This window comes from Balaenoptera physalus (assembly GCF_965194825.1).
Source record: "Balaenoptera physalus genome assembly, chromosome: 7".
In the NCBI taxonomy this organism is placed as follows: Eukaryota; Metazoa; Chordata; class Mammalia; order Artiodactyla; family Balaenopteridae; genus Balaenoptera; species Balaenoptera physalus.
In genome coordinates this window covers 103,410,599-103,430,408 of record NC_138886.1, presented here as the reverse complement: position 1 = coordinate 103,430,408, position 19,810 = coordinate 103,410,599, and positions in this window count along the sequence as shown.

Sequence of the window (19,810 nt, the reverse complement as noted above, 5' to 3'; positions counted from 1 at the left end):
AGCATTTTAGAACTAAAGTCTCAAATCAGTATGAAATATAGTTTTCATCTGTCCCTTGCTTGAAACACTATTTAAATAAGCAATTATCTAGGTGAGAAAAGAGTCATGTGGATCTGGCAGGTCCAGAAATTTGAACGTTCTTAGAAGTTTTGAATCCAGAGGATTAAACTGGAGGCAAGCTGAAATTGTGGCAGAAAATAAAACTACCCAAGAGTGGCTCTTAGACCACTGGCAAGTAAATGGTTAAAAATCCCTAGCATTCTGGATTCAGTGAACAAATTGCTTCCATGGCTTCTGGAAAAATTGAGAACAAGTGTCAGTCTGCAAAATTAAAAGAAAATAATCCAGTCCCCCTCAATGTGTACGAAACACACATTCCTCTTCTAAAGGAATGAACCATTATAGAGAAAAACCTACACACAAGTTGCTGCAGTGTAACACAGAAACTGATGGTGTGCCAACCTAGAATAGTGGAAAAGCTCTGGGATTTAGAGGCAATATTCACCTGTGTTCAGATACCCTGTGACGTTGGGCAAGTTACTTAATCTTCACGATTTCCGGTTTTCCTCTTTGTTCAATGGATTAAAATGCCTTCCTGGCATGGTAGTTGTGAGCTGTAGGAGTGTTAGTGGAGTATTATTACATTCCCAGGCCCCTTGCAGGAACTCAATCACTAGCATTTTCTTTGCATTCATTCAGCAAGTAATTATTGAGCACCCAGTGTTTGCCAAGGACAGTTCTTCGCTCAGAGAATAATGTAAACCAAAAACACAATCTTCCTTCAAGGAACTGACAGTATAGTGTTTGTGAGGGGAAAGGAAAAAGCAAGCAGCCATGGACACCTGCCATTTGGATCTCCTGTCAGGAAATTACCGTCTGTTCAGCTGTTAGGGATGCAGTTATTTGCAGCATTTGATCTGAGGACACACCTCCCAGGCAGCCTCCAGCTGGTGATTCAGTATGGTTTGTGTCCTTGGGCCTGGCTATTTCTGTGTGATGTGGGGTTCTTTGCATCCAAGCTCACCATTTAGCTGTCTAAGATTTTCTCAGATCCACACTGCAGCCTGAAGCTTTTCCCACCCAGCCCTCCTTCCTTCTTCTTTCGCAAATGTCGGACCAGCATGATGGCCAGAAAGCTGTCCTGCCTACTCTTACTCCCCTACCTTTTATCTGTCATGGGCGTTCCCCCCTTATTCTTCTCCCTTTTTCTCAGGTCTGCTTTCTGGAAGATGCATCCAACACAGGTGGCGTGTTTGAAAGTGAATGGTGCAGGAAAACATCCCATTGGAACTATACAGAGACAGTCCCTTGCACTGTCTGTGAGATGTTTTCTGTGCCCTGTGGAGGATTCCTGCCCTACCCGCACCTAAGCCATATTTTCCTCTATCGTTTTGGGGAAGAGGCTGGTCAATGCTGACACTAAAAGTACACGAATAAGTATTCAATTTTAAAGAGACAGTTGTTTCAACCACATTACCTTATTCAAGTAAGTTTTGCAATCCAGAGAGTGAGGCTAATTCACAAATTCCAGTCCCCCGTTCTGCTACACAATAATGTCGGGTTGATGGATAAGAAGAAAATTATCACAGCGCTCTTGACATCTGCTGCATGGAGTGAAATGCAAACTCATAACTGCTGCAGGCTGTGTTGTCACGAAGTCTTTTCTTTTTATTTAGAAATTCCCATTGGTTATGAATGTGATTCTGCTTTCGTGGCAGCTGCGGTGGAATTCTGCAAGCAGCTCATGTCATCAGTTAATTCTTTGAAGGTTATTCCACTGACTGGTTGGCGGCCAACTGAAAAACCAAACTCAGGTAGGGCTGACTGGTGTGCAGAAGCTGAGCCTGTAGGTTATGCACAAGCTGATTAGCCACCAAAAATAATAGTGCAGTCCATTTTAACAAGAATCTAGTGGGTTAGCAACAATTCACTCTGAAATGTTCTCAACTTATTTAAATCTCATTGAAGTGAAGCCCATTTTGTTCTGGCTTTTGTTTTCTCTTTTTTGTCACAGAATCTATATAACAGCATTTCTCTTTAGATTTATGACATACACCACTCCCCTTGTGACTCTAGGAATTCATTATTGACTAGTACTGCTTGTCCTCATTCTTGCACTTGCTTTTCCAGTGTGAATGTGCTTCTCATGCCATCCCCCTTAATAGTTCAAAGGGTACAAATTGATGCCTATGATGAGATTCTACAGATTCCTTCACTCGTGCAAGATGTATTGAGAAGAAAAGTCTGCATTCGAATCTGTGCTGGGATTACAAAACTGGCATGAATTGCCTCCAGAGAGCATAAGATTACCTTCCTAGAATGGGAGATATTTATATAAAGTAATAATACAAATAATGTAATTTTTTACTGTAATAGTACACAAATAAAGAATTATATCAGCACCAAGGACAAAGTGACTTTTGCTTGGAGGAATTTCAGAAGGCTCTCAGGAAGATATAGGTGGATACAGACTGCCTGTCATCTCCACCAACCTCCTCCATGTCTCCTTCCCATAAACATATTCAGCACCTGTCCCAATCTCACAACTTGTAGCTGCCATTAAGATAGATGGAAATTCTGGAGCCGACCCAACTTGAATCAGGTCAGAATATCCCAGGTGGTCAAGCAAGGTATTGTAAGGTGTGAGAGCAGCATGTGAAATGATACAAAGACGCAAAAGGGAAATTATAAATCATTACATTTTCATTAAGATTTGAACAATATAATGTTGATACTGAAAATGTAGTCAAGGGGCAGATGGTGAAGTGCTTTTATTCTGTGCATTATACGCTGAGCAAAGGAGTCCTATCCTTTTTTTTTTTTTAACATCTTTATTGGAGTATAATTGCTTTACAATGGTATGTTTGTTTCTGCTTTATAACAAAGTGAATCAGTTATACATATACTTATATCCCCATATCTCTTCCCTCTTCTATCTCCCTCCCAGGAGTCCTATCTTATGTGTACTATTTTGGAAAACTCACGTCACAAAGACCAAACTCTTTATTTCTGTTATAGGTACCACTGATGTTTATTGTCAAAAGGACCATTGATGTAAATTGATGACAATTTATCATTCACTAAAGTAAACAGCTACTTCCAGAACATACTCTGAAAAGAAATTGAAAGTGTTTATTCTCTTCAGTCTCAATTTTGCAAAAGAACTTCCTTTGTTGGCTTGCCAAGGTATAAAATTCTATTAAGTAGAGTCAGTTCTTTATGGCTTTATTTTATTTCTATAAATGTTCCCTCAATGTTTTTAGCAGGGTTAACAGATCATGATTAGCTAATGACTTAGTGGTTAAACTGATGACCACTGAAGGAAAATGAGTAAGCCCTGGGAATCAGGAAGTACCATGGAAGAACAAAATGGAGACATTGGGATCACTTTCCAATCTGGACAACAGCCAGATTCAATTCCTTTCATTCACCCTGGGAATTATACCTTTGCACTGAAAATGTCTTGTAATTTTGTTATTTAATAGCAATTTATGCTATTATCCTTAAGCCACAATGGAGTGAAATTGCAGTAAACACAGTGATATAAACTGTAATACAAGTCCTATCCTTGACAAAGGGAAAATGAAAACATGCCTCAATATTAATGCCTTCTCTGTAACCTCTCATGTTTTAGTCATTCATTTTACAAAAGATGGAAGGCTGCCAGATTCAGAAACAACATGTATTAGTCTGGGTACCATTGCAGAAAACAGAGTCTGTAGCTAGTTTCAATAAGAAAATATTTACTTCAGGAAAGCAAATAGTTTAAATATTTGTTGGGTGAGCTGGAAGGACAGATTTTAGATGAGAAGTTCTCAGCCCTGTCTCTGCATGGGAATCACCTGAGGAGATTTTGAAAATATCCATGTCCTGAATTCACTCTTTGAGATGATAATGACTGTCTGGGCTGCAGGCAGCGGTAATTTTACAACCCCTTTATGTGATTGTTATGTGTAGCCAAACTGAGACTGCTCCAAGTTGAGTACTCAGGGTTCCAAGAACCATACTACAGAATCAAGTCACCAAGGGAACTGCTGTTGCTCTACAACCAGGAAGCTGCTGGTTCTGTAATCTCACTGCTATCATCATGATCAGTGCCATGCAGTTCTAAACCTCTGATATTACAGCTGGTGCCAGCATGGTCTGCACCAGCAGAACAGATTTATTGTGCCTTGACATCTCAAAAGTAAATGATGTTAGAACTCAATTATTTTAAAAACAGAACCCCACACACACCCCCTCCCCCACACACACACACCCTCCCCCACACACACACCAGATGCCTCCATGACCAAACTTAGAGCAGAAAGATCAAAATGTGCAGAAAAGTGGCTTCACTTTCCCCTCTCAGACCTGGAAGGAATGCATTTTATTGGCTAAACCGAAATTGCATGCAGTATTCTAGCTGCAAGAAAGCCTGGGATATGGCAATTTTTGCTCTCCATTCTTTGCAGTACTAGAAGAAACAATAGAAAAAAAGAGTGAAATAGAGGTCAAGGACCAATCTACTTTATCCCAACATAACATATACAGAGAATTAATACTTATATTAGATATTTTATTTTTAAAATTGTTATTATTTAACATTTACTTATAAGAATCATCAACATTAAGTTTATAATTTGGCAATAGGTTTATCTTAGTACATTAAGTAGTAGAATTGTTTAAAATCATCATCTGCTTTCCACTCCAACATGAGCTTGTAACTTGTCACTATCATCCTCACAACAAGAAAAAATGTTCAACAAAAAAATACCAGCAAGTCTTCTTAGATCAACTGGAAAAGAGAGGGCAAACTGATATGTGAAAACGTAGAGATAAGTGAATACAGAGAACCATAGCTTACCAGGAGCAGAAGTTGCCACTGGGGATAGAAACTGATAGGGACAATTAAATGGTAATTAAAAAATTATGGGAGGCTAAATGTGAACTAAATTGGAAGTTAAAAATTTCTGGGAACCCAGTCATATGGGGTCCCACACTTTCATGAGTTTGACCAAATCTCATGGTAAGGACAGTAGAAAAACTCCCTTGTGCTCCAGGAAGGGGAAGTGGAAAAATAGCCATTTTAAAATATGGCCAGAGAACTTTGTTCTCCATGGTAGGAACTTGTCCTTAGTAGAAAATACTTTGGTGGAACCTTACTTGACCTCACAGAAGGACAATTAGCTGTCTCAAGGCCTTTCCTGGCTTCCTATGGCATAACAAGGACAAACAAGCATCTAGGAAACTCTTCTGAAGGTCACAGCCCAGAGACTTGAGCCCATTAAAAAATAGATTTCACCATAAGATTATAGAATGCTTTTTCTCCTCCCTGATATCTTAACACCACATCAACAGAACTCCAATATCATAACAGTGGATTACAACTGAGAGAGCTTCAGGACATGGACTCTACTTAAGATGGAAACCCAAAGACAATAGAGGAGATAACACCAATAATACTAGAGGAAATAAAAGCCTTTCATACTTACAACTACAGTCAACATTAAACACAGCCTAACTCCTTCCTAGATAAACATAAAACCTTACATTAAAGGCTGTTTGCCTCAGCCTTTATTACTGGATACATCATTTACAGCTTTCAACAAAAAATTACAAGGCATGAGAAAAGGCAGGGAAAAAAGTGTGTTAAGATCAAAACTAAACTCAAATATGACAGAGATTTTGGAATTATAAGATCAGAATATAAAATAACTATTATTAATAGGCTAAGTTTCTAATGGAAAATGTAGGCAACAATAAAGAACAGATGGGTAATGTATGCAGAGACGTGCATTAAGAAGAAATCAAAAAGAAATTTGAGAAATCAAAAATACTGTAAAAGATATGGAGAATGCCTTTGACAGACTTATTAATAGACTCAGAAAGGCCATGGAAAGAATCAGTGAGCTTGAAGATATGTCAAAAATAAACATCCCAAATTGAAATGCAATGAGAAAAAAAATAAGAGAATATCCAAGAATTGTGGGAAAATTACACAATGTAACATACATTAATGGCAACCCAATGGGACACCAGAAGGAGAAGAGAGAAAGAAAGAAAGAAAGAAAGAAAGAAAGAAAGAAAGAAAGAAAGAAAGAAAGAAAGAAAGAAAGAAAGAAAGAAAGAAAGAAAAAAAGAAAGAAAGAAAGAAAGAAAGAAAGAAAGAAAGAAAGAAAGAAACAGGGAGAGAAAGAAAGAAAGAAAGAAAGAAAGAAAGAAAGAAAGAAAGAAAGAAAGAAAGAAAGAAGGAAAGAAAGAAAGAAAGAAAAGAAAGAAGAATGAAGCAGAAAATTTGAAGCAATAATGGCTGAGAATTTTCCAAAATCAATGACAGATACCAAAACAGAGATCCAGGATGTTGAGAGAACACCAAGTAGGATGCATACCAAAAAATCTAAATCTAAGCATATTCAAATTGCAAAAAACCTAACACAAAGGAACAATCTTGAAAGAAGCCAGAGGGAAAAATAAGAATCTTACCTATAAAGGAACAAGGGTAGGAATTACCCCAGCCTTCTCTTTAGAAACCATGCAAGCAAGAAGACTAGAAAGAAATCTTAAAAGTTTTGATAGGAAAATAGCTACCAAGAATTCTGTATCTGGCAAATTATTTTTGAAGAGTGAAGGAGAAACTATGGAGCATCCTGTCTAATATTATTCAGCACATTAAAAAAATGAACTTGCAAACCATGAAAAGATATGGAGGAACCTAAAATAAATATTACTAAGTGAAAGAAGTCTATCTGAAAATGCTGTATGATCCCAACTACATTACATTCGGGAAAAAAGCAGAACTGTAGAGACAACAAAAAGACCAGTGGTTGCTAGAGTGGGGGTGTGGGGTAAATTGGCAGAGCACAGAGGATATTTTGGGCAGGAAGTATATGGGAAATCTCTGTACCTTCCTCTTAATTTTGTTGTAAAACTGCTCTTAAAAACTGGTCTTTAAGAAAAGTAAAGAAGTAAAGACCATCTAAGACAAACAAAAACTGAAGGAATATGTAATCTGTAGATGTGTCTTGTAAGAAATGTTAAAAGAAGTTTTTTGGAGAGAAGAAAAATTGCATACATCAGAACTCAGGTCTACATAAAGAAAGAAAGAGTGTTAGAAAGGTATAAATGAAGATAAAATAAAATATTTTTTATTCTTACCTGATCTATTAGATGATGTTTATTCAATACAACAATAGGAGCAGTGCATTGGGTGATTAGAGATTATGCATAAGTGAAATGAATGCCACAATGTTATGAGAGGTGTGTGTGTTGTGGGGGGGAATTGAGGATACTCTGTTAGAAGGGACAAACAACATTCATGAAGTGGGTGTTTGAGTGTATTATTTGAAAGTGTATTTAGATTAGTTGTAAATATATACTGCAAACTCTAAGATGAATACTCAAAAATAGAAATAAGTATAATTTACATGCTAAGAGAGAAGAGAAAATGGAATCAAAGCCAAGGTGGTGAGAAAAAACTGAAAGTTAAAAACAAGGAAGGCAGGAAGGAAAGAAGGAAGAAAGAGGAATGAAGGAAGGAAGGAAGGGAGGAAGAGAGTGAAAAAGGAAGATAAAAGAGGCAAGAACAATGAAGAGAAAGCAGTCACAAATATGGTATATACAAACCCACTGTATCAACAATTACTTTAGTGTGAATGATCTAAATACACCAATTAAAATACAGAGTGGATAAAGAAGAAGATCCAAAAACATGACTGTATTTAAACTTACCAGGGCCATCAGTCAACTGGATTTAATTGACATTTATAGAATAATTCATCCAATAATATCAGGATACACATTCTTCTCAAACTCAAATGAAATGTTTACCAGTATAGATTACATTCTGAGCTACAGAATGCACCATAAAAGTTTTAAAAGTATAAAGATCACATGAAGTACTCTTGAAATCACAATGGCATGAAACTAAAAACGATAACAGAAAGGTAGCTGAAAATCCCCAAATATTTGGAGGTTAATCAATATACTTATAAAAAATACATGGGTCAAAGTGTCAAGAGAAATTAAAAATATTTTGAATTAAGTGGAAATGAAAATATAACTTATCAAAATTCTGAATCAGAGAAAGCAGTGCTAAGATGGGAACATATTGCATACATAATATTAGAAAATAAGAAAGACATAAAATCAACAAGCTAAGCTTTCATCTTAGGGAACTGGAAAGAGAACAATATAAATCTAAAGCAAGCAGAAGAAAAGATAGAATAAAAATGAGAATAAAAATTACAAAATTGAGACAGGAAAACAATAGGGAAAATTAATGAACTCAAAGCTGGTTCTTAGAAAATACAAATAAAATTGATAAACCTCTAGTTAGGCAAACAAGATGAAAGAGAGAAGACCCAAATTACTGATATTAGAAATGAAAGAAAAGGACCATCCCTACTGCTCCCACGAACATTAAAATGTTAATAAGGGAATATTATGAACAACTCAATGCCCATAAATTTGATAACTTAGATGAACTGAAACTTGAAAGACACAATCTACCTAAACTCACAAAAGGAGAAATAGATCATCAGAATAAGCCTATAACTACTGAAGAAAATGAATGAATAATTAATAACATTACAGAAAAAAAAGTGTCAGGTCCAGATGGTTTTGCAGGAATTCTACCAAACATTTAAGGAGAAATGATACTAATTATCTACAATATCTCTGAGAAAATAGAAGTAGAAGAAAACTTCCTAACACACTCAGAGGACAACATTACCTTAATACAAAACCAGACAGACATTTCAAGAAAGGAGAATCATAAACCAATATCTTTCATGAATATAAATGCAAAATTTGTAAAAACGAAAATATCAAATTGAATCCAACAATGTATAAAAAGGATTATACATTATAACCAAGTGGGATTTAACCCAAGTATGCAAAGTTGATTCAACATTTGAATATCAATTTATGTAATCTATCATCCTAGGCTAAAGAAGAAAAATCATATGGTGATAGCAATAGGTGCAGAAAAAGCATTTGGCAAAAATCCAACACTGATTATTGATAAAGATGCTCAGTAAACTAGTAATATAGGGGATATTCCTCAAAATGATGAAGAAAATCTACAAAAAAACCCTCCAGAAAACATCATATTTAATGGTGAAAAACTAGATGATTTCCTGCTTAGAACAGGTACACAATGCAAGGATGTTTCCTCTCACCACTCCTCTTCAACACCATATTGGAAGTAACTAGTTAATGCAATAAGACAAGTAAAGGAAACTTTTAAAAAATACAGATTTGGAAGGAAAATTAAAGCAGTATTAGTTTGCAGATGACATGATTGTCTATGCAGAAAATCACTGACCAAAAACTGCTTTGGAAATAAGCTATTATAGTGAGGTTATAAGCTTATACATATTACAAAGTTAATGTACAAAATACAATTGTTTTCTATACACTAGCAATGAAAAATTGGAATTTGAAATTAAAAAAACAGTATCATTTACATTTGCAATGAATAAGGAAATGTTTAGGTGTATATCTATTAAAATATGTGTAAGATATATGTGAGAAAAACAGCAAAACACTGATGATGGAAATCAAGGAAGAGCTCAATAAATGGAGAGATATTCCACATTTATGGATAGAAAGACTCAATATTGTTATGATATTAGTTCTTGACAACTTTGTCTACAGATTACAAGAATTGCAAATAAAAATTATGGCAAGTTATTTTCCTGATACCAAAAAAATAAACCTAAAATTTATGTGGAAAAGGCAGAAGACACAATATCCAACACAATATTGAAGAAGAACAATGTCTGAGGACTAACACTACCAAACTTCAATACATACTATAAAGCTATGATTGTCAAAACATTGCAACATTGGTGAAATAATATAAACAAATACATAAATAGAATAAAAGAGAGACCAGAAATAGAACCACACATATAGTCAATTGTTCTTTGACAAAGGGGCAAAGGCAATGCAATGGAGAAAGAATAGACTTTTCAACAAATGGTGCTAGAGAAGTGAACATTCACAGATAATCAAACAAAAAATAGAATCTAGTCACTGATCATATGCTTCTTACAAAATTAACTCAAAATAGATCACAGACCTAAATGTAAAATAGAAAACTATAGGTCTTTTAGAAGATAACATAGATAAAAATATAGGTGATCTTGTTTTTGGTATTGTATATAAAACTCATCATCAAGCATATAATCCAGGAAAGAAAAAAATTGGTGTTAGACTTCATTAAAATTTAAAACATCTGCTCTGCAAAAGTCATTACTAGGAGAACAAAAAGACAAGCAAGAGACTGGGAAGAACTGCTTGCAAAACACATAACTGATAAAGGACTTATATTCAAAACATACACAGAACTTAGCGAGAAGAAAATAAACAACACTATTAAAAATTGGGCAAAATACCTGAACAGAGTGTTTGCTTCAGCAACACATAAACTAAAATTGAAATGATACAGAAATAATTATCATAGCCCCTGCACAAGAATTTTTTATATTTGTGAAGCTTTCCATATTTTTAAGACATAATTTGGCTGAATGGATAAAACTTGTTTAAAAAGCATTATATAGTGGTAAAATAATCAATTCACCAAGCAGATATAGCAATTATAAACATATATGCACCAAACATCAAAGCTCTGAACTATATGAAGCAAACATCGACTTGAAGGAACAGATATACAGCTCTACTGTAATAGTAAAGGACTAAATACCCTACTTTCAATAATGTATAAAACAACTAGGGATGATATCAATAAGGAAATAAGGACATAAAAACATGACAGACCAATTGAATATAACAGACATGTACAGGACACTCCACTCAACAAAAGCAAAATACACATTTTTCTCAAGTGCAACTGGAACTTTCTTCATGATAGATCATATTTTAGGTCACAGAATAAGTCTAAATAAGTTTTAAAGTTCAAAATCATATGAAGTATCATTTCTGATCACAAAGTAATGAAAGTAGAAATCAGTAGCAGAAAGAAAATGAGTTAACCCCCAAATATATGGAAATTAAACAACATACACTTAAATAGACACTGGATCAAAGAAGAAATTACAGGTTTATTGGAAAATATCCTGAGACAAATGAAAATGAAACACAACATACCAAAACTTTTGGGGCATTGTGAAAGTAGTACTAAGAGGAAAATTTATAGCTATAAACATATTTTTTAAAAAGAAAAGCATCAAGTCAACAACCTAAATTTACACCTTAGGAAAGATGAAAAAATGAACAAATTTAACCAAATCCAGCAAAAGAAATAAGGCAATAAAGATTAAAGCAGAGACAAGTAAAATAGAGAATAGAAAAGCAATAAAAAAATCAATGAAAAGATAATCAAAATTGACATATCTTTAGATAGATTAAGAAAAAAGAAAGAAGACTCAAGTAACTAAAATAAAAAAAAAAGGGCACATTACAACTGATTTTACAGAAAAAATGGATTATAAGAGAATACAGGGACTTTCCTGGTAGTCCAGTGGTTAAGACTTTGCCTTCCTATGCAGAGGGTGAGGGTTTGATGCCTGGTTGGGGAGCTAAGATCCCACATGCTTCACAGCCAAAAAAACCAAAACATAAGACAGAAGCAGTATTGTAACAAATTCAATGAAGACTTCAAAAATGGTCCACATCAAAAAAATCTTAAGAAAAAGAGAATACAATGAACAACTGTACACCAACAAATTGAATAGCCCATATGAAATGGATAAATTCCTAGAAACTCACAGTGTATCAAAACTGAATCATTAAGAAATAGAAAATCTGAACAGACCTAGAACTAGTAAAAGGATTGAATCAGTAATCAAAAGCCTCCCCCCAAAGGAAAATAACAAGGCTACACTGGCTTCACTAGAGAAGTCTACCAAACATTTAAAGAAATAACACCAATCCTCCTCAAATTCTTCCTAAATAAATAAATAAATAAATAAATAAATAAATAGGAGGGAACACTTCCAAATTCATTGTACAAAGCCATCATCACCCTGATGTCACAATCCAAAAAATATTTTACAAGAAAGGAAAGCTATAGACAAATATCCTTGATGAATATTGATGGAAAAAAATCTCAACAAAATACTAGCAAAGAGATTTCAATAACATATAAAACAAATTATACACTATGACCAACTGGGATTAATTCCTAGAATACAAGGGCAGTTTTACATATGAAAATCAATCAATGTAATACACCTCATCATCATCAGTAATTATTAGGAAATACAAATATAAACCAAAATAAGATATCACCTCCAACCAGTTAGGATGGCTGCTATATAAAACAAAACAAAACAACACAAAAACACAGAGTGTTGATGAGGATGTGGAGAAATTGGAACACTTGTGCACTGTTGATGAGAATGTATAATGGCACAGCCACTTTGGAAAATAGTATGGTTGTTCCTCAGAAAATTAAAAATAAAATTACTATATGATCCAGCATTCCTACTTCTGGGATTATATCCAACATAATTGAAAGAAGGGTCCCAAAGAGATGTTTGTACACTCATGTTCTTTGAAGCATTATTCACAATAGTCAAGAGGTGGAAGCACTGCAAACATCCATTGATGACTGAATGGATAAACAAAATGTAACATATACATACAATGAAATATTATTCAGTTTTAAAAGAGAAGGAAATTCTGATATTCTACAATATGAATGATCCTTGAGAATGTTATGTTAAGTAAAATAAGCCAGTCACAAGGACAAATACTGTATAATTCCACTTATATGAGGTATCTATAGTATCAGAGTCATAGAAATAGACAGTAAAATGGTGATTTCTGGAGGTTGTGGGGAGGGGAAAATTAGGAGTTACAATCTGATGAATATGAAGTTTCAGTTTTGCAAGATAAAAAGTTATGGAGATTGGTTATACACACGATGTATACATATTTAACACTATTGAACTGTTCACTTAAAAATGTTTAAGATTATAAATTTTATTTTACAACAATTGAAATTAAAAACAATCAATGCAATGCATTATAGTAGTTAAATAAAGGAAAATAACCACTTGAACATCTCATATTGCAAAGTCTGACAAAAATATTGTTTCAAGGTAAAAACTCTCAACAAAATTATCTTCAACATAATATATGGTATCCTTTATCATGAAAAACTCACAGTCAACATCACACTTATTGGTGAATGATTAAATACTTCCCTTTAATGTGAAGAACATGACAAAGATGTGTGCTCTTGCCAGTTTTATTATACTAGGGGTTCTATTCTGGAAAATGAGTCAAGAAAAAAAAAAAATAAACACATCCAGATTGGAAAAGAAGAAGCAAAATTATCTCCAATTGTACATAACATGATCTTGAAAGTAGAGAATTTTAAAGATTCCACTTAAAAACTATTAGAGGGCTTCCCTGGTGGCACAGTGGTTGAGAATCTGCCTGCTAATGCAGGGGACACGGGTTCGAGCCCTGGTCTGGGAAGATCCCACATGCCATGGAGCAACTAGGCCCGTGAGCCACAACTACTGAGCCTGCGCGTCTGGAGCCTGTGCTCCGCAACAAGAGAGCCCACGATAGTGAGAGGCCCGTGCACCGCGATGAAGAGTGGCCCCCGCTTGCCGCAGCTAGAGAAAGCCCTCACACAGAAACAAAGACCCAACACAGCCAAATAAATAAATAAATAAATAAATAAATAAATAAATAATAATTAAAGGTGCTAATAATTTTAAAAAAACAACAACAACAACAACAACAAAAAACTATTCGAACTCATAAATGAGTTTATCAAGGTTGAAGGGTGAAATTAACTTACAAAAATCAATTGCATTTCTGTATGCTTTTAGTGAAATATCTGAAAATAAAATTAAGAAAACAATAATACAATAATTTACAACTTCACCATAAAGAACAAAATACTTAGGATTAAACTTAAAAGAGAAGAACAAGACTTATACACTTATACACTGAAAACTATACATTGTTGAAAGAAATTAAAGATGATTAACTAAATGGAAAGATATCCTATGTTCATGGATTGAAAGATTTAATACTGTTAAGGTAGTAATATTCCCCAAATTTATCTATAGGTTCCTCATAAAACCTATAAAAATCCCAGTCAGCTAATTTTTTTTGGCAGAAATTTATGAGCTTATCATGACATTAACATGGAAATTCTAGGTGCCCATAATAACCAAAACAAATCTGAAAAAGTTAGAAGATTCATGTTTCCCAATTTTAAAATTTACTACAAAGCTACAGTAATGAAAACTGTGTACTACTGGCAAAAGAATAGATACATACATCAATGAAATAGAATTGAGAGTCTAGAAATAAGCATTTACTTTTACAGGTAATTGATTTTTGACAAGAGTGCTAAGAAAATTCAATGAGGAAAGAATAGTATTCTGAACTCGTGGTGCTGGAACAGCTGCATATCTACATCAAAAAAAATAAAACACCAAACAATAAAAAATATTTGGGACTCTTCTCTCATACCATATGCAAAAATTTACTGAAAATAGATCCAATACCTATATGAAGAAGCTAAACCTGTAAACTCTTAGAAGAAAACTTAGCTGCAAATCTTACTAATCTAGGGTCATGTAATATATGACAGGAAAAGCACATCATTAAAAGAAAACATAGATAAATTAAACTTTATCAAAATTGAAAATATTTGAGCTGCATGCAAATAATACCATCAGGAAAGTGAAAAGATAGCTTATATAATTAGAGAAAATATTTGCAAATCATATATAGGTTTTTCCCTGCTATCCAAAAGTAGAGCATTCCTATGAAATCTTTTAATAAGCCAAAATGGTGTAAAGCAGAGAAGCAATTACCTTAAGATACATCTTGCTAATGGATGCCTAAAATGAATCAAGACAGAACTCGGATCAAGATGATGGAGTAGGAGGACCTGGAACTCACTTCCCCCTATGAACACATCAAAAATATATCTACATGTGAAAATTGTCACTGAAAACTAACTGGAGATTTGCAGAAAGTCTCTTGTACAACCAAGGCTGTAAGAAAGATCCACACATAATTGGATAGGAAGGGAAGAAAAGTGATCAGGTCAGGTCTAGTGCCCCAGGGAGGGGAATCAGAGGAAAAGGGAGATTACATGGATGGAAATCCTCCCTGGGGAGTGAGCAGTTTGAGCCACATATTGGGTGCCCCAGACCTGGCATCCAACAAAAGGAAGACGAGTGCCCTTGGCTGGTTGGAGGGCCTATGGCACTAACAGGAGGGGTATGGGATGCCCAGTCTCTGCTCATGAGGAGTGTGCCAATGCTTTATTACACCCAAAGCAGGGTGGAGAGGGTAGATTGAGAATGCAAAGGTGGCTGCTGTGTTTTCTGTGACTGCCTCAGCCCATGCCCCAGCCTGAGCCATAAAACCACTGAAGCCCTGATTGCCTCACGTTGCACCTACACACTGGAGCAAAGGCAATATGACTGAGGAAAGATCTTGACCACAAGATGCTCAGGCTGCTCAAACCCAAAACAGCATCTGAGCAGGGAGGGGGCAGCCATTACTGGTGTTTACACAGGCAGCACATCAGAAGCAGTCCAGATCTCTGACAGAGACCAGACTGACACAGCCCACCCAGTCCCTTGCTGAGTGCCCATGCCAGTCCTCTTGCTCCAACACTGCTTCCTTCTGGCGGGTAGGGAGCTGATGCTGGTAGTGGGGAGAGCGCACACTTGAAGGGAACTGAGCTGGCTTGGGCCGACTCTCAAGGCTTCTGCTCCTGAGAGCAACTTGGGAACTGATCCTGCACCCTGGGGCAGTGATGGCCACTGAACATAGGAGAAGCTCTGGCTCACACCTGGCTCTGGTCCTACCTCTCTATCTCCAGCTCCACCTCCTACCAAGGTGATAGCTGCCAAAGTAAAGTGAGAAAAAGCACAGATGCTCAGGGACACAGGTCAAAGCTACAGATGCTTGATGCTGAGTTGCTGAGTGTAGTTTCCGGGAAAGAGCTTGTCAGTGCCACTGTCGCTGCTCAGGGTGTTTACTGCCTCTGTAAGGACTCATTGCAAAACAAATGCTGAAATATGTTATTTTCACTTTTTGCCTTTTTTTGTAAAAGTGAAAATGCTTTTCAGATTTCTTTCAGTTAACAAAAAACAGGTAGTAACGTAGGTCTTTCATAAAAGTGAAGTGACATAAAGCAGACTTTCAATAACAGGGGATACCTATATCTTATGAGGCAATTGTATCCAGAAAGTACAAAAAATTCTTATAGCACAATAATAAAATGTAAAGAACCTAATTTTAAAAAGGACAAAGTGTTTAAATAGCCATTTCTCTAAAGAAGAAATACAAATGACCAATACACCCATGAAAAGATGTTCAAATTGTTAGTCATCAGTGAGACAAAAAAAAAAAAAAACCCACAATGAGATACTACTTCACACCCAGTAGGATGGCTATAGAAAAAGGACAGTCAAAAATAAGTGTTGGTGATTATGTGGAGAAATTGGAACCCTCACACATTGTTACTGGGAACTTTAAATTGCTAGACATTTTGGAAAACAGTTTGGTGTTTTAACAAAAGTTTAAACATTGAGTTATGATATAACCTGCAATCCACTCCTGGGTATATACTCAAGAGTAATAAAAACATGTCTACACAAAAACTTGTATACAAATGTTCAAGGTAACATTATTCATAGAAATAACTGAAACATCTATCAATTGGAAATGAATAAAGAATATATGGTATATTCATACAATGGAAATTATTTATCAATAAAAATCAAGTACTGATATACTCTACAACAAGGCTAAGTCTGGAAAATATTATGGTAATTAAAAGCCAGTCACCAAAGAACACAAATTGTATGATTACATTTATATAAAATTTCTGGAATAGGAAAAACTACAAAGGCAGAAAGCAGATTAGTGGTTGCCTAGGGGACTGGAGGGTGATTGGTAATGGACACAAGGTTTCTTTGTAGGGTGGTAAACATGTTTTAAAATTGATTGTAGTAATGGTTGCACAATTCTGTGAATATGCTAAAATTCATTGAATTGTAACTCTAAATGGATGATTTTTATAATGTGTTAATTGTAATTCAATAAGGCTGCTCAAAAATAGAGATACTGAGCCTCTGCCACTGCTGCACTCCTGCCTCCCATGCCTGCTCTGGGTTTCTGCTGTGGCTGCAGTTTTGGTGGCCAAGCCCCTGTAGTACTGCAGCTCAGATCTGTCACACTGACCACCCCACACTCCTGCCTCACTGCTCACAGCCTCCTAATCCATGCACTGCACTGTGCCAGGTTCCCCAGGTGTCCTGAGGCACAGTGGCCTGAGTCCAGCTTAAACTGATGACCTGAGTCACAAACGTGCTCCAGCTTGGCCACCTCATGAAGTCAAGAATTTTTTCTAGGAGAGTGGCCAAGATGGTGGAGTAGAAGGACCCTAAGCTCACCTCCTCTCATGAGCGCACCAAAATCACAACTAACTGCAGAACAATTAATCATTAATGAAAATGACTGGAACCTACCAGAAAAGACCTTCAAAAACTAAAGACATAAAGACCCACAATAAAGGGGTAGGAGGAGCAGACTCATTATTTAATCAAATACTATACTCCCAGGTAAGTGACCCACAAACTGGAGAATGATGATATTACAGAGGTTCTTCCACAGTAGTGAGAGTTTTGATCCCCACATCAGGCCCTCAGGTTGGAGTTCTGGCACCAGGAAGAGGAGTCCCTAGAACATTTGGCTTTGAAGACCATTGGGGCTTGATGGAAGGAGTTCCAGAGGAATGGGGGAAATAGAGACCTCACTCTTAAAGGGCACACACAAAATCTCACATGCACTGGGACCAAGGGCAAAAGCAGTAATTTGATAGGAGCCTGGACCAGACTTACCCACTGGTCCTGGAGGGTCTCCTGGGGAGGTGGAGTGTGGCTGTGACTCACCCTGCGGATATAGACACAGGTAACAGGCATATCAGGGAGGATTTATCTGCATGAATTCTCTTGGAGGCTGACATCTTAGCACCAAGACATGGCCCCACCCAACAGCCTGTATGCTCCAGTGCAGGGATACCTCATGCCAAACAACAACCTGGGTGAGAAAGCAGCCCCATCCCTCAGCAGACAGGCTGCCTAAAGACTACCTGAGCCCTCAGCTGCCTCTAGACATGCCCCAAGACATGGCCCTGCCCACCAGAGGACCAAGACCCAGCTCCACCCACCAATGGGCAGGCACCAGAAGCAAGAAAGCTTCAGTCCCACAGCCTGCAGACAAAGTCAGCAAACTCAGGCCAGATACTACCCTGGGATCAGTTGGCCCCTAGCCCTTGGGTGACAAGTGGAGGGTGCACTGCTGGGACAAAGAGGACATCTCCTACAGAGAACCACTTCTCCAAGGTCAAGAAATATAACTAACTTATCACACATAAAAATACATAGACATTTAGATAAAATAAGGCAATAGTAGAACAAGTTTCAGACAAAAGAACAAGATAAAACTCCAGAAGAAGAACTAAGTGATGTGGAGATAGGCAATCTACTTGAGCAGGAGTTCAGAATAATGATCATAAAGCAGATCAAAGAAATTAGGAGGAGAATGGATTTACAGAGCAAGAAATTAGAAGTTTTTAACAAAGAATTAGAAAATATAAAGAACAACCAAACAGAATTGAAGAATACAATAACTGAAATGAAAAATACACTAGACGGAATCAACGGTAGATTAGGGAAATCAGTGCTACCAAAGAGAAAAGGGGAAAAGAATGAAAAGAAATCAGGACAGTTTAAAAGACCTCTGGGACAACATGAAACACACTAATATTCGCATTATAAGGGTTCCACAAGGAGAAAAGAGAGGGAAAGGATCTGAGAAAATATTTGAAGCGATAATAGCTGAAAATTTCCCTAACCTGGGAAAGGAAACAGTCACCCAAGTCCAGGAACCACAGAGAGTCCTATACAGGATTAACCCACAGAGGAACACACTAATACACGTTGTAATCAAAATGATAAAAATTAAAGTTAAGGAGAGAATATTAAAAGCAGCAAAGGATAAGCAACATATAGCACATAAGGGAACTCCCATAAGGCTATCAGCTGATTTTTCAGCAGAAACTCTGTAGACCAGAAGGCAGTGAAATGATATACTTAAAGTGATGAAAGAGAAAAACCTACAGCCAAGAATATTCTACCCAGCAAGGGTCTCATGCAGATTTGATGGAGAAATCAAAAGCTTTACAACCAAGCAAAAGCTAAAAGAATTCACCACCAACAACCAGCTTTACAACAAATGGTAAAGGAACTTCTCTAGGTGGAAAAGAAAAGGTCACAACTAGAAACAAGAAAAATACAAAATGGAAAAGTTCACTGGTAAAGGCAAACATACAATAAAGGTAGGAAATTATCCATGAACAAAGCTAGTTGGGAGGTTAAAAGACAAAAGTAGTAAAATCATTTGTATCCACACTAAGCAGTTACGGGATACACAAAACAGTTAGATGTAAAATATAAAATCTAAAGCACTAATCATGAGGGGATAAGAGTACAAATGCAGGGTATCTAAAATGCATTTGAAATTAAGAGATCAGCAACTTAAAACAAACACGTATAAATATAAACTCGTATACAAAAACCTCATGGTAACTGAAAAACAAAAATCTATAATAGATATACACAGAAAAAAGAAAACAAACATAACACTAAAAATAATCAACAAATCAAAAGAGAACAGAACAAAGGAAGAATGGGAAAAAAAGACCTACAAAAACAAATCCAAAACAATTAACAAAATGGCAAAAGGATCATATATATTGATAATTACCTTAAATGTAAACAGACTAAATGTGTCAACCAAAAGACAC